We start from the raw sequence: 12,500 nt of genomic DNA, 5'->3' as shown, positions 1-12,500 counted from the left end.
TAGTCATTCCGGAGGTTAGAACCATGTGATACCTGACGGTAATTCTCTTGTAATATCACTCGCAGAAATATTATACAGTAGGAAGCTGCCAGAAGGAACTTCCATCAGGACGACATGGCTGTCACCCAAAAATAGATTTTTCCTACGTCAAAATCCATTTTGTAGTGTGTTGGTAACTTTGTTATGTTTACTAATAATAGTAATCACATTCGACTGTGGTTGACCTGTTACAAACATTGCTCATCGTCGTGTTTCGGCTCTGTTTGGTGATTGTTTGATGTAACGCATAACCTTGGAATTTAGGGGTAGTTTGATTGTATGTTTGTATGTTTAGCTCTATGTTAAATTCTGTAATTTCGTACATTGATATCTTATTTAAACGTTTTATTATTCATCAAATCTAATTATGGCTTTTGAGTTGTGGGGTTTTATGTTATAGTTTTTTTATTTATTTTTATTTGTTATTTTTTTATATATTCATTGGTTGGTCACGTGACACGTGTACCAGATGACCGCGTTTGAAACGATAATATACGGAGTCTTATTTGTGAAGTCGTAGTGTCAATTTTTATTTGTGGAATTGGGAGTGTTTCAGATGCCTTTGCCAACAAGGATGACAGAGAAATCAATTCCTCCCTTGAAGATCTTTTATCAGAAACTGAAGAGGTGCTGGTCCTGTTTAGTGAGTTTGAGGATTCTTGTTCAGAGAATGCCACTTTTTGTTATTGGAGAACCTACATGAAGTTGATCTCCATCCTCCTGAGGTTCAGTCGCTCTCTTCATGAGGGAGACTGGGGCCTGTTCCTTACATCATTTTCTGAAATGCTGCCTTGGTTTGGAGCATTTGATCATTTCTATTACTCACGCTGGGGAGCTGTCTTACTAGCTGATATGCATATGCTACCCAAAACTGCTCCAGAGGTGCGCAGAGGCTTTATTGCAGGAGACTTTGTAACAAAAGAAACAAAGCACAAGTTCAACGAAATACCTGAAGACTAGGCTATTAAACATATTAACAAGACCAGCAAGGTAGCTGGAGGGCTGGTGGGGATTACAAAAACAGACACTGACCGTGACAGCTGGGGCCTAACTTTCAATGAGAGAGCTCAGCTAACCAGAGATACTAAGACGATTTTCAATGTAACGGGCAATGAAGAAGACGATGATGAGCATGAATTTGCACATTAAGATTTTGGTTCCAAGAGAATGAAGCAAGACCAAGATAATGTGCAAAAGCTCATTGACCTGTTCGAGATTTACAATCCATTTGATCGCAATTCTCGAGAACTGGTCTCAATTACAACAGGTGATATTGCAAGTGAAGTGGTTACAAATGACCTTCTGCATGCTGAAGTTACAGAGAAGCAGATTGTGTCAGAGTTTGTGGAGAACAGGTTCACTAAGAAAATAACAGGTTTTCAAGACAGAATCAAATCAAAGAATCTTAAAACGTTTGAGAGCATGTACACTGTGGGAGTCAATGTCGGAAAGGAAAAAACTGTTGCACTAAAGGCTGACAGAAAACTACTCACGCATGTGATGACAGCAATGCAAGCAGGCAGAGATATTGACATGATCAAAATGTTGGAGCAAGAGATTTGTGCAGTGCCACTTTCCCTGGCAATGCCTGATGGCAGACTGCATCTACCTCAGAACACTCAGAACAAAGCAGACCTTGGCAAGATTCTCCAGCAAGGCTTGCCACATAATGTAACGCCTGAACCATTACAAACATGCACTGTCATTGATGGAATGGCCATGATCCAGACACTAGGAAACAGGATGAACGCTAAAACTCTCGGCAAATGGGCCGATGCTGTTGCTGATTATGTCAGTCACGTGTTTTCCAACATTTGTTCTAGGGTTGACCTTGCCTTTGACCATTACAGGAAGAAAACAATCAAGTCAACAGCTCGAAGTCAGAGAGTACGAGGCAACCAGACGAGATGTGCGAACAGGAAGTCAGTCCATGGGGCAGTGGTATAGATTCATCTCCGTAGATGAAAACAAAGCGAGCTTGGCTAATTTTCTAAGCCTAGAGTTAACAAACAAGTTCCACAATCAAGAAGGAGTGGAGCTGGTATTGAACGGAGGATTCACACACCTTGCAAAAGTGTGGAAATCATCTGCTGAGCATGAAGAAGTGGACACTAGGATTCTTCTCCATGTGAAGGATGCAAGTGAACAGGGATACCCACAAACTATTGTTGTGAGCCGAGACACTGATGTTCTTGTTCTCCTTCTTGTCTCTCAGCCACAGCTTAGCCATTTTCTCTGGATGAAAGCCGGAACACCTAAAAAGCAACACTTTGTTCCTGTTCATTCCATCAACATCACAGATTCGCAGAGAGCATCACTTCTCACATTTCATGCTGTAACAGGTTTGGATAGTACAAGCCCGTTTGCTGGAATTGGGAAGCCCTCTGTATGGGTTATCTTCCAACAAAACTCACAGCTTCTGCAGAATCTTGGCAAGGAAGACTTTCCAGATGAGAATGTGATTGCTGATACAAAGTCCTTTGTGTGCAAGTTTTATGTTCCCAATAGCCCAAAATTGGCAAGGAAGACTTTCCAGATGAGAATGTGATTGCTGATACAAAGTCCTTTGTGTGCAAGTTTTATGTTCCCAATAGCCCAAAAAACCTCCATCCAGATAATCAGGTGTGATCTATTTCTTGGCTTGACCAAATCAATTGAGAATCTGCCTCCAACCCGTGATGCTTAGATTTTTCACATCAGGCGCGCACATTATCAGTCCCTAGTTGGGAGAAGAACCTTGGAAGCTGAACCGCATCTTCCCGCACCTGAGGATAGTGGGTGAGAACTGGTGGTAAAAGAAAGTAATGAGATGCTTAAGCCACAACTGATGACTGGGAAGCCAATCACTGCATTCTGTTAGGAGCTCACAACATGCAAATGTCGAGTAGTTTGTGCAACTCGACGTTGCAAATGTACACATAATGGACTCGGATGCACATAAGCATGTGGATGCAAAAGCCTTTGCAGAAATCCATTTACTGTTCAAGTTCAATAGACATTTGTGAATTTTTTTTGTTCCTTCAATATTTCCTTCAATATATGTAGTGATTGTTCTGCTAAGTCTATTTTTCAGATCATTTACCCTCATTTCATTTTTACCCCATTTTCTTAATTTTCCACATAAAACTGGAAATAATACGAACTTTTGTGATCCAAAAAAAAAAAAATAAAGTACATAAACATGTTTCTCCAGTTGAAATATGGTGTAATTGTCACAAACATAAAAAATTTCTGTCCATTACAACCTATAGTATGAATAAAACAAATTCTGACGGCGGCCATCTTGGAAACTGTCATGGCGGCTGTACCATTCACATTTACAATGTCCAACAAGCTGAGCTAGACTTCCCCATGCCTTGACACTTAAAAAACACCTGTTGCACTATTCTAACATGAAATCAGCTGCGAGCCATTTTTTAAGCTAAATACAGAGTTCGGCTACCTGACTAACATTGCTATTATACAAAACGGGGTATGCTTATGAAGTTAGCGTTGTATGGATCTCTGACGAGTAAAATTTTAGGAAAAAGAATAATAAATGGTTAGATTCAAGTTTTTTACGGCCTTTTTTACATCTAATTGCCATAGTTTCCAGAATATTTGTCTGGGTAAATCATTATTCTAGGTTACTGTGTTAGCTTTTGACCAGTTAATCCTATGACCAGTTTTGGTTCAGTGAACAGTCTTAAGAATATTTTTTGTACTCTTTCAGCCAGCATTTTTATGCGGTTTAGTTCTTATACAAATGTCTTACATTGTGAACTTTGAATGTTATTTTTCAATCTCTTATATTGCTATTTTTGATAAACATATTTTTTTCGATATAAAGTTATACGTATCCACTAACCTTTCATATATATTGTAAAGGATTGTTGGGGGGGAGAACATTTATACAATTTTCATAAGATTGACGCTCTAATATTTGGTATTTTTTTCTAAGAGATATATCAATAATTAAAGAAACTAACCTCATAGACATTCATTGTTTTCAATAGATACGATTCATCTGTGAATTTAATCCACTGTGAGTTTGACGAGATCAATATTGTCCGCAATTTCCAAGTTCCATTCAATTTATGAATTTTTCATTTCTCAGCTAGATTTATATTTTATGATTAACGCTTGTTAGCTATCGTCAGTTTTATTGTTTATATACACACCTGTATGTATGTATGTATGTATGTATGTATATATATATATATATATATATATATATATACTGTATATTATATATATATATATATATATATATATATACATACTGTATATTATATATATATATATATATATATATATATATATATATATATATATATGTATATATATGTTCATCATATAACTCCATCCCGTCTAGAGAAATTGGCACCAAAATTTTACAGCCTCTCGGTTTTTCAACACATATTTAGGAGTGAGGTTGTTAACTGTGTGCCCTTGTTTAAACCAGTAGATGCAGGTACCCATTTACATTAGGGTGGAGAAATAGGAAAGCCTAGCAAACGTAGTGAATTTCCATATCATTTAATAACGCGACTTCAGTGACTGATTACACCTTTGTAATTGAGCAGTGTATTTGATTTACCAAACGTCCCTGTCCGGTGGTGATGCTAAGACTGGGGTTTGGGTCGCGTTCAAACTCTGTAGTTCCTTCAGTGTCTGCAGTCTGCACCCTCACCATCCTTGTGAGCTAAGGATAGGAGGTTAAGGAGAGCCTATAATTGTACCTGCTTAGTCATCAGCAGCTATTGCCTGGCCTTCCCTGGTCCTGGCTTGGGTGGAGAGGGGACTTTGGCATTGCATATATATATATATATATATATATATATATATATATACATATATATGTATATATAAATAAATATATAATTATATATATACAGTCTATATATATATATGTATATATAAATATGTATATAAATATATATATATACAGTATATATATATATATATATCTATATATATATATATATATATATATATATATATATATATATATATATATGATCAGTCACTGGGACAGTCATGCATGCTAGTGCAATGTCACTGTCCCTTGTCTCAGCCATTCATTAGTGGTCTTTAGACCTTTAAATCATTCCAAGGAAATTTTAGGTTTACAGGTATTATAGTCTATTATATTTCTTGGCATGTTGATGAATCATATTCTGTCATGACGAGTTACTAACTTTCTATTTTCTTTTCAGGTATGTGTAACAAAGGCGGGCGAATCTGCTGTGAGTAATACATGTACATGTGCTTTAATGTCGCATTTGTCATATGTCCTGAGCAGAAAAAGACGATTTAAGATTTGGCATTTTCGTTACGTGGTCAGATATTTGTTGGTATAAATTAAAGAATTTGGTCTTTGTAATAGCATGTCTAGTTTAAATTAAATGATATTCTTAATTACATAGTGTGGGTTGAATGCTAACAAATAGAGAAAAAATTTATAGATTAAAACTAGTTTAGCAAGGTTGTTTAATAAAACGGAAATATTTCATTACCAACGTATGTTTGAAGATTTTTCAATATAACCAATGGTTCAGTGTAAACTGTTACCAACACATGACAATAAACAAACCCTAGAACAGATTAAAAAAAAAAAAAAAGAATGTAATAACGTTAACCGATGATTGCTTTTGAATACTGTTAACGAAGCACCTGTCTTAATCAAATGTGTCCAAATAACTGAGAGCGAGATCCCTCCGTATTGTGGATCTTCCAATCTCCCCGAGGTTTCATGTGAAAAGTAGCTGTGATTGGCTGCTGCCAACCAGGTTGCGCCAATCAGGAACCTTAATGGAAATGCCTTTTTATTGTATACAAGTCAAAGGTCTCTCCCAGCGCGTTTCCAGATCTCTCTCTCTCTCTCTCTCTCTCTCTCTCTCTCTCTCTCTCTCTCTCTCTCTCTCTCATTTTTTTCCTCGTTTCCTGGAATAAATAGATTCTGGCAGAATAGGAATTTTGATAAAGGTACACTCGATTCTCAGTTCGTTTGTCTGTGGACGGAACATTAATGAAAAAAGATTGTTTGAAGTCCGCAGGAAGAGGAGAGGATTAGAAGAAGGGGATGGATGAGTTTGTAAATTACACTATCAGACGCTTTTGTCCATATACATTCTCTCTCTCTCTCTCTCTCTCTCTCTCTCTCTCTCTCTCTCTCTCTCTCTCTCTCTCTCTCTCTCTCTCTCTGTAAACCAATTGAATGTTTGAGTTATTAGCCAAGCTTATTATAATAGGATTTCGTAAATAGGACTCCTAAGCTTAATTATTTGAATATTTATAAACGCATCTCTACTGAAGAACACAACTCTCTATCTATCTATCTATCTATCTATCTATCTATATACATATATATATACACACACACACACATATATATATATATGTATATATATATATATATATATATATATATATATATATATATGTTTATATATATATTGTTACGTGAGGGTATGTCCCCACGAACAAAAAAAGAAATATCTTTGTGAAGACAGGCCAACACAATGGCCGAGGCCAGCTATCTAAGGTTGGTGGAGCACAAACAGGCACATGCTCCGAGGACCTAAGTTTCTAAAAATCCCACACTTCTCGATAGTCCCAAAGCACATCAAGGATAATGCAGGCAACTCCTAGGCTATATGATTGGTTTTGTCGTTGATGAGTAAAGAGTTTTTATTTGTGTAGTAAAATGGTAAATACTGTTATCTGCCGCTCTAGTTATTCTGTCCTTTGACTGACTAGATAGTACTACATTGGACCCCTCTCTGGTTACTGTTAATTTCCCCTTGCCTACACACACACACACACACACACCTAATAGTCAGGCCTCTACTTTACACCTTTTTCTTCATACACTTTAAAATACTAAGGAAACCGTAAAAATTCTTCTTAACTTAACTACTGCTCTGTAATCGTTCAGTGGATACTTTCCACTTGATTAGAGGAAGAAGAAACTCTTTTAGCTATGGTAAGCAGCTTTTCAATGAGAAGGACACTCCAAAATCAAACCATTGCACTCAAGTCTAATGTAGTGCCACAGCCTGTGTACCATGGTCTTCCACTAGATTGGGTTAAAGTTCTCTTACTTGAGGGTACACTCTTTCTGTTTCTTTATTTCCTTTCCTTGCTGGGCTATTTTCCTGGTTGGAGCCTTTGGGCTTATAGAATCGTGCTTTTCCAACTGGCTAGTAATAATAATAAAAATGATAATAATAATAATAATAATAATAATAATAATAATAATGAAATGGTTACCAATGAACTAAATGCAAAAGTAATTCTTACATAAATTTATTTATCAATAAGGTCACTGAGAACCTACAGAAGTGGGATGTTTAGGACAAAGTGAATGGACTTTTCTGCTCCACCTTAGAGCGTGTTCTCGCTGGGAGTTTGGCTAAATGGCCTTTTGACGAGCTCTCCTCAGTCTAGTAGAAACTTTCTGTTCATTAGCTAGAACTGCAGCAGAATGTACTATATTCACCTTCATTTCCTGAAGGTAGTCACGAGTGTCTCCCAGTATAGCGTTCGGGAAATGCTCTTAATTGCATGAGCGCGCTTATTTGCTGCAATTTTTTGGTTGGTAATGCAGCGCTGATCCATCGCGTATAGGCTTTGGTCACTCGACAAGACTATGCAACATGTGTCTCTTTTCCTTCCCATTCTCATGTAACATAATTTTTGCCAGTATTGCTCATGGACGAGTACTCTGACATTGAGAACAATTTTCTTTATAATAAATTAATCCTCTTTCCTTTACAGTTAAGGTATAAGATTGTAAAGCTTTCCTGGTCAACCTAGCTGGCAATAAAAGTTCCCATTCGTCTTGCGGTACTTGGTGCTTTGTGAGCAGTTTCTCATACGCGAAGAATGGTTCTGGGTTTTCCTCCTCAAATATTGGCAAGGATTTTGTTTCGTTATTGGGGAACCACATGCCTTGGAATTTTTAGTTCCTCTCTCTGTTACAGCTGGGTTCCCCTCATGAAGCCGGAACCATGCTTCCTGACATGAAACCTCCTATGCTGTTATGTGCAGTTCTATCCTTCTTAGCTCAGATCTTCTCTCAGACTGGAAAAAAAAACTGCAATTTTTCATTATTAGGTACAAAAGTAGAAGTTTGAATATGGAAAAAAGAGGGGATTGGGAAGAACGCACAATGGAACCATAGGAGAAAAGCTTCTTGGAGGACCCAGCAATGGAGAGATTCCTTGGGCCTGCAAACCTTGAAGGTTCTCCTGTCTTCACTATCATCAGTGTCGTCTATGATCTGGACATGACTACTAAATAATCTTTACAAGCACCCTTTCCTATGGCTGCTAAGACCCGGAATCCTATTGTCTGCACGGGCATGCTTCAGCTCAGTTTTTTTTAGAGTGCTATAAGAAAGGGTTGAGTAGTTGCCATTTTTCCTAGAGTATGAAACAAAAAAGTTTGCCACTGACAAGAATGGAAAAAAAAAAAATAGAAAGCTTTGTTAAGCGAGATCTAAATAGATGACAAAAAAGATTAAGGCCACCTTTAAATGAAAAGGGAACAGAACAAAATCCATCCAGAAAGGTTGGATGAAATAAAAAATAGAACATCAACACAGAAACAAAAGATTCCATTAATTGAATAAAAAAAAATGCGTGTTTGGACAGGCCCCCAATTCTGTTAGTGTGGGTGTGGCCCCACGAAAAAGAATAAAAAAGAGAGAAGATGAAGAAAAAAAATAGATAAAAAAAGGTTGTGAAGGCAGTCCAACACAATGTTCAGAGCCAGGCGTCTAAGATTGGAAGCGCGCGATCACGTGGTCGCCTCGAGGTCAGGTTCAACATGAGGCTTAAAATCCACACACTTCTTGATAGTCCCAAAACACAACGAAAGATAATGCAAGCAATTCTCACGGTTGATAATGGCAATATATAAAGAGTGTATTCATACAGTCGCACACTGAATGGAAAAGACTATTATCTTCTGCTATACATTAAAAATGGGTACCAATGAAATAAGTGATAAATTAATGTTTACATGAATTTATTTACAACCGAAAAAAGTAAATTGATTACGAAAAAAAAAACTGAAGGTGACAAGTATTGCAATATACTTGAAGTGAAATACAATACATATAAGTATTCCTCAGTGAGGAATAAAAGAGTTTAAACGATACCACGAATAAGCTTTAATAATAAAACCTTTACGTAATGAATTAGAAAGAGAAAGTCTTCAATTTGTATTATAAGTTCCAAACAGGGTAAGGATGCAGTTAAGTCTCAGAAAAACCATATACATCAAACAACACAAAATCAACCCTCCAAAATTGAAATGTAGCCATATATATTGTCCAAAAGATGTTTTATAGTTTATATAGGATATATTTATTTTAATGTTGGTACTATTCTTAAAATATTTGCTTTTTCCTTGTTTCCTTTCCTAAATGGGCTATCTTCCTTTTTGGAGCCCCTGGGCTTATAACATCCTGCTTTTCTAACTAGGGTTGTAGCTTAGCAAGTAATAATAATAATAATAATGATAATAATAAACGTTCTGAGAAACATTCTTAGCGTTCTGTTTCCCGTAACAGTTGCTTAATTCTATTAAAGTTAACTTTCTCCTAACTGGACACAGGATTCTATTAAGATTCACTCCACCCTGTTAAACTTTCTAAGATCGCCATGGAGGGCCCAGGTACAAAATACAGATTTATCAGATCTACGGGTATGGTCCGTTAAATGCCTCCAGAAGAGATAATCCCTCTTGGGAAGATTTGCTTAAGCCCTGGGGAGTTGAAGGAAAAGGTTTGCCTCTTGAGTACATCTGTTTACTTATTTCTTTATTTTCTCTCTCGATTCTATTTAGGCCTATCCCTTCCTATATATATATATATATATATATATATATATATATATATATATATATATATATATATATATATATATATATATATATATTTATGTGTGTATATATATATATATATATATATATATATATATATATATACACATATATATATATATGTATGTATATATATATATGTATGTATATATATATATATATATATATATATATATATATATATATATATATATATATATATATATATCATTTACATTTATTTTCTTTAATTGGTTTTCATATTAATGGTTGGAAAGTAAATACTACAGTAGATGATATTGGCATTATATGTAGCATCTTTTAATACATCTATCTTTTGAAGGATAGCAATGCAAGTTATTTATTTATTTATTTTTTCATCAATACGCGAATCAATAACTTTCTTCAAAGCCTATGCACAAATACAAACACAAAACTTGGATATATCATTTATTTTATAAAGTATCAAGACTATTTGATAGTAAACCATGCATATGATAACACACATACAATTATAAGAAAATTTTCGGACAAAAAAGAAAAAAAAAAGAAAAACATTGATTTGCGGGAGTCACTTGACATATTTGTTTTTGACGTTGTTAATGGTTTATATAGGACATACCTGTTTTGACGTTACTGTTTTTAGAATGATTTATTGTTAATTTATTTACATCATTTATTTATTTCCTTATTTCCTTTCCTCACTGGGCTATTTTTCCCTGTTGGAGCCCTTGGGCTTGTAGCATCTTGCTTTTCCAACTAGGGTTGTAGCTTAGCTAGTAATAATAATAATAATATCACCGGAGGTGATCAAGAACTAGTGGCCTTTAATGACGTCGACCGGGACCATTTGGATCCCAGTTCAAGAAATGGGACCCTTAAAAAAAAATCTAAATTTTTAATAATGAAACTAATTTTTAACAATTTAATAGAGGGTAATAGATATATTCAAAATATCTGTTGAAACTAAAGTTCTACATTTCGACAAAGCAATCCTAGTTCAATAGTCTCCTTAACGCTAATATGATTACCATAACATAATATTGGCATCATAAGATATCTCTGTACTGGCCACAACACAGTGATCTTGGAATGTTTGACGGAGTATAACTGTACCCACTTGCACATTCAAGCGGGGCGTGTGACTTCCGACACCGATGAGTCTGTCGAACTGCAGTCACGCGAAGAGGATACGGGATCCAGAAGAAATGGGCCTCGTATCCACAGAAAATTTATCGTCAACATGGCAATTCACTGGCCTGATACAATTAAAAAATGACAGTCCCAGATCTCTTCCCACCGGACCTAAGTGAATATCTTCCTTTCTTAACTTCCTTCTCCTCTCCCTCCAATGGTACAGTACTTTGCTTATGCTATCATTGTTTTTTAGTTGCTCCCAGACTAAGGACGACGGAAGACATGTCAGAGAATTATTATTATTATTATTATTATTATTATTATTATTATTATTATTATTATTACTAGAGAAGCTACAACCTTATATATATTTGCGCTGTATATATCTAGTGAGTGAGTAAGTGTGTTTGTGTGGTCCAATGGTCAAGTACAAAACTGTCTTCGAGCTAGTGTTCATCTGAGTGGGTGATTACTAGCCTCATTGTTACCCGAATGTGGTGCTTGACATCCTTGGTTGCAAAGGAAATTTGGTTAGTACCCTCATCCCAAAAGACTCGAGAGACTCATTGCGCTCGTGCACGTCCTCGACGTAATTCGGATATGAGACCAAAACTCCCTTATTAAAGGAGATTGGAATGAATTAAACGAACCAGTTGTGGAAAGTTTGAAACGGAGTCAGATTTATCGTCGGTGACATTGTGTCGTGTCTCGTTTGGAAAGCGGTTTCTCTCGACTGTTAAATTTTAATGGAAATTACGAAACGCGACCAGGATGAGATGGCTGAATGCTACCTTGTATCCATAGTAGATTGATGTTTTTCCCCATCCTTTGAATTCGATTTTTACTTTTGTTTAATCTTCACTATTTTTCCTTTATTTTTCATATTCGAATTAATTTTGTAACCGTAATTACTATCATTATTGTTATTATTATTATGTTTCGGTTCGGGAGGAATCTTTAGTTCGACATGGGTTAATATTGTTATAAATCACATTCATTTTTGTTATCATATTTCCTATTGTTAATCATAATGGTAAGTAGTTGCCACCACCAAATCTCTATATGTCCATAAAAATCATGACAAATTGCGAAGCCTTATATCCATCGAACCAAGTAATATCATGATTTTAAATATTTCTTTTAACTTTTATTCTCTATCTAAGCGTCTGCACAATTCAGACACTCCAGGTTCAGTTATTATTGCTATCAGTCCTTTTCTAGAATTTGGTATTTTCTTTTAGATTATGATTTCTCTTATTTCTGTAAAACTACAATCTTTTGATAAGGTGAATTTGCTGACTCCATCGTGATGAGCCTCAACTCATTTCATTCCTAAAGCTTAGTTCCTTTATTCTTCTAGATGCTGTATGTTCCATTTTCCCTTAACATCAAAATCCAAGTAATTTGACCTAAGCAGGCTAATATTGAAGCCATAATGAGTATTTTCTGCTGATAACATTTTTTGTCAACAT

The sequence above is a fragment of the Palaemon carinicauda genome, chromosome 35 (genome assembly GCF_036898095.1).
Source record: "Palaemon carinicauda isolate YSFRI2023 chromosome 35, ASM3689809v2, whole genome shotgun sequence".
Classification (NCBI taxonomy): Eukaryota; Metazoa; Arthropoda; class Malacostraca; order Decapoda; family Palaemonidae; genus Palaemon; species Palaemon carinicauda.
Note: the sequence above shows the minus strand (reverse complement) of the source record.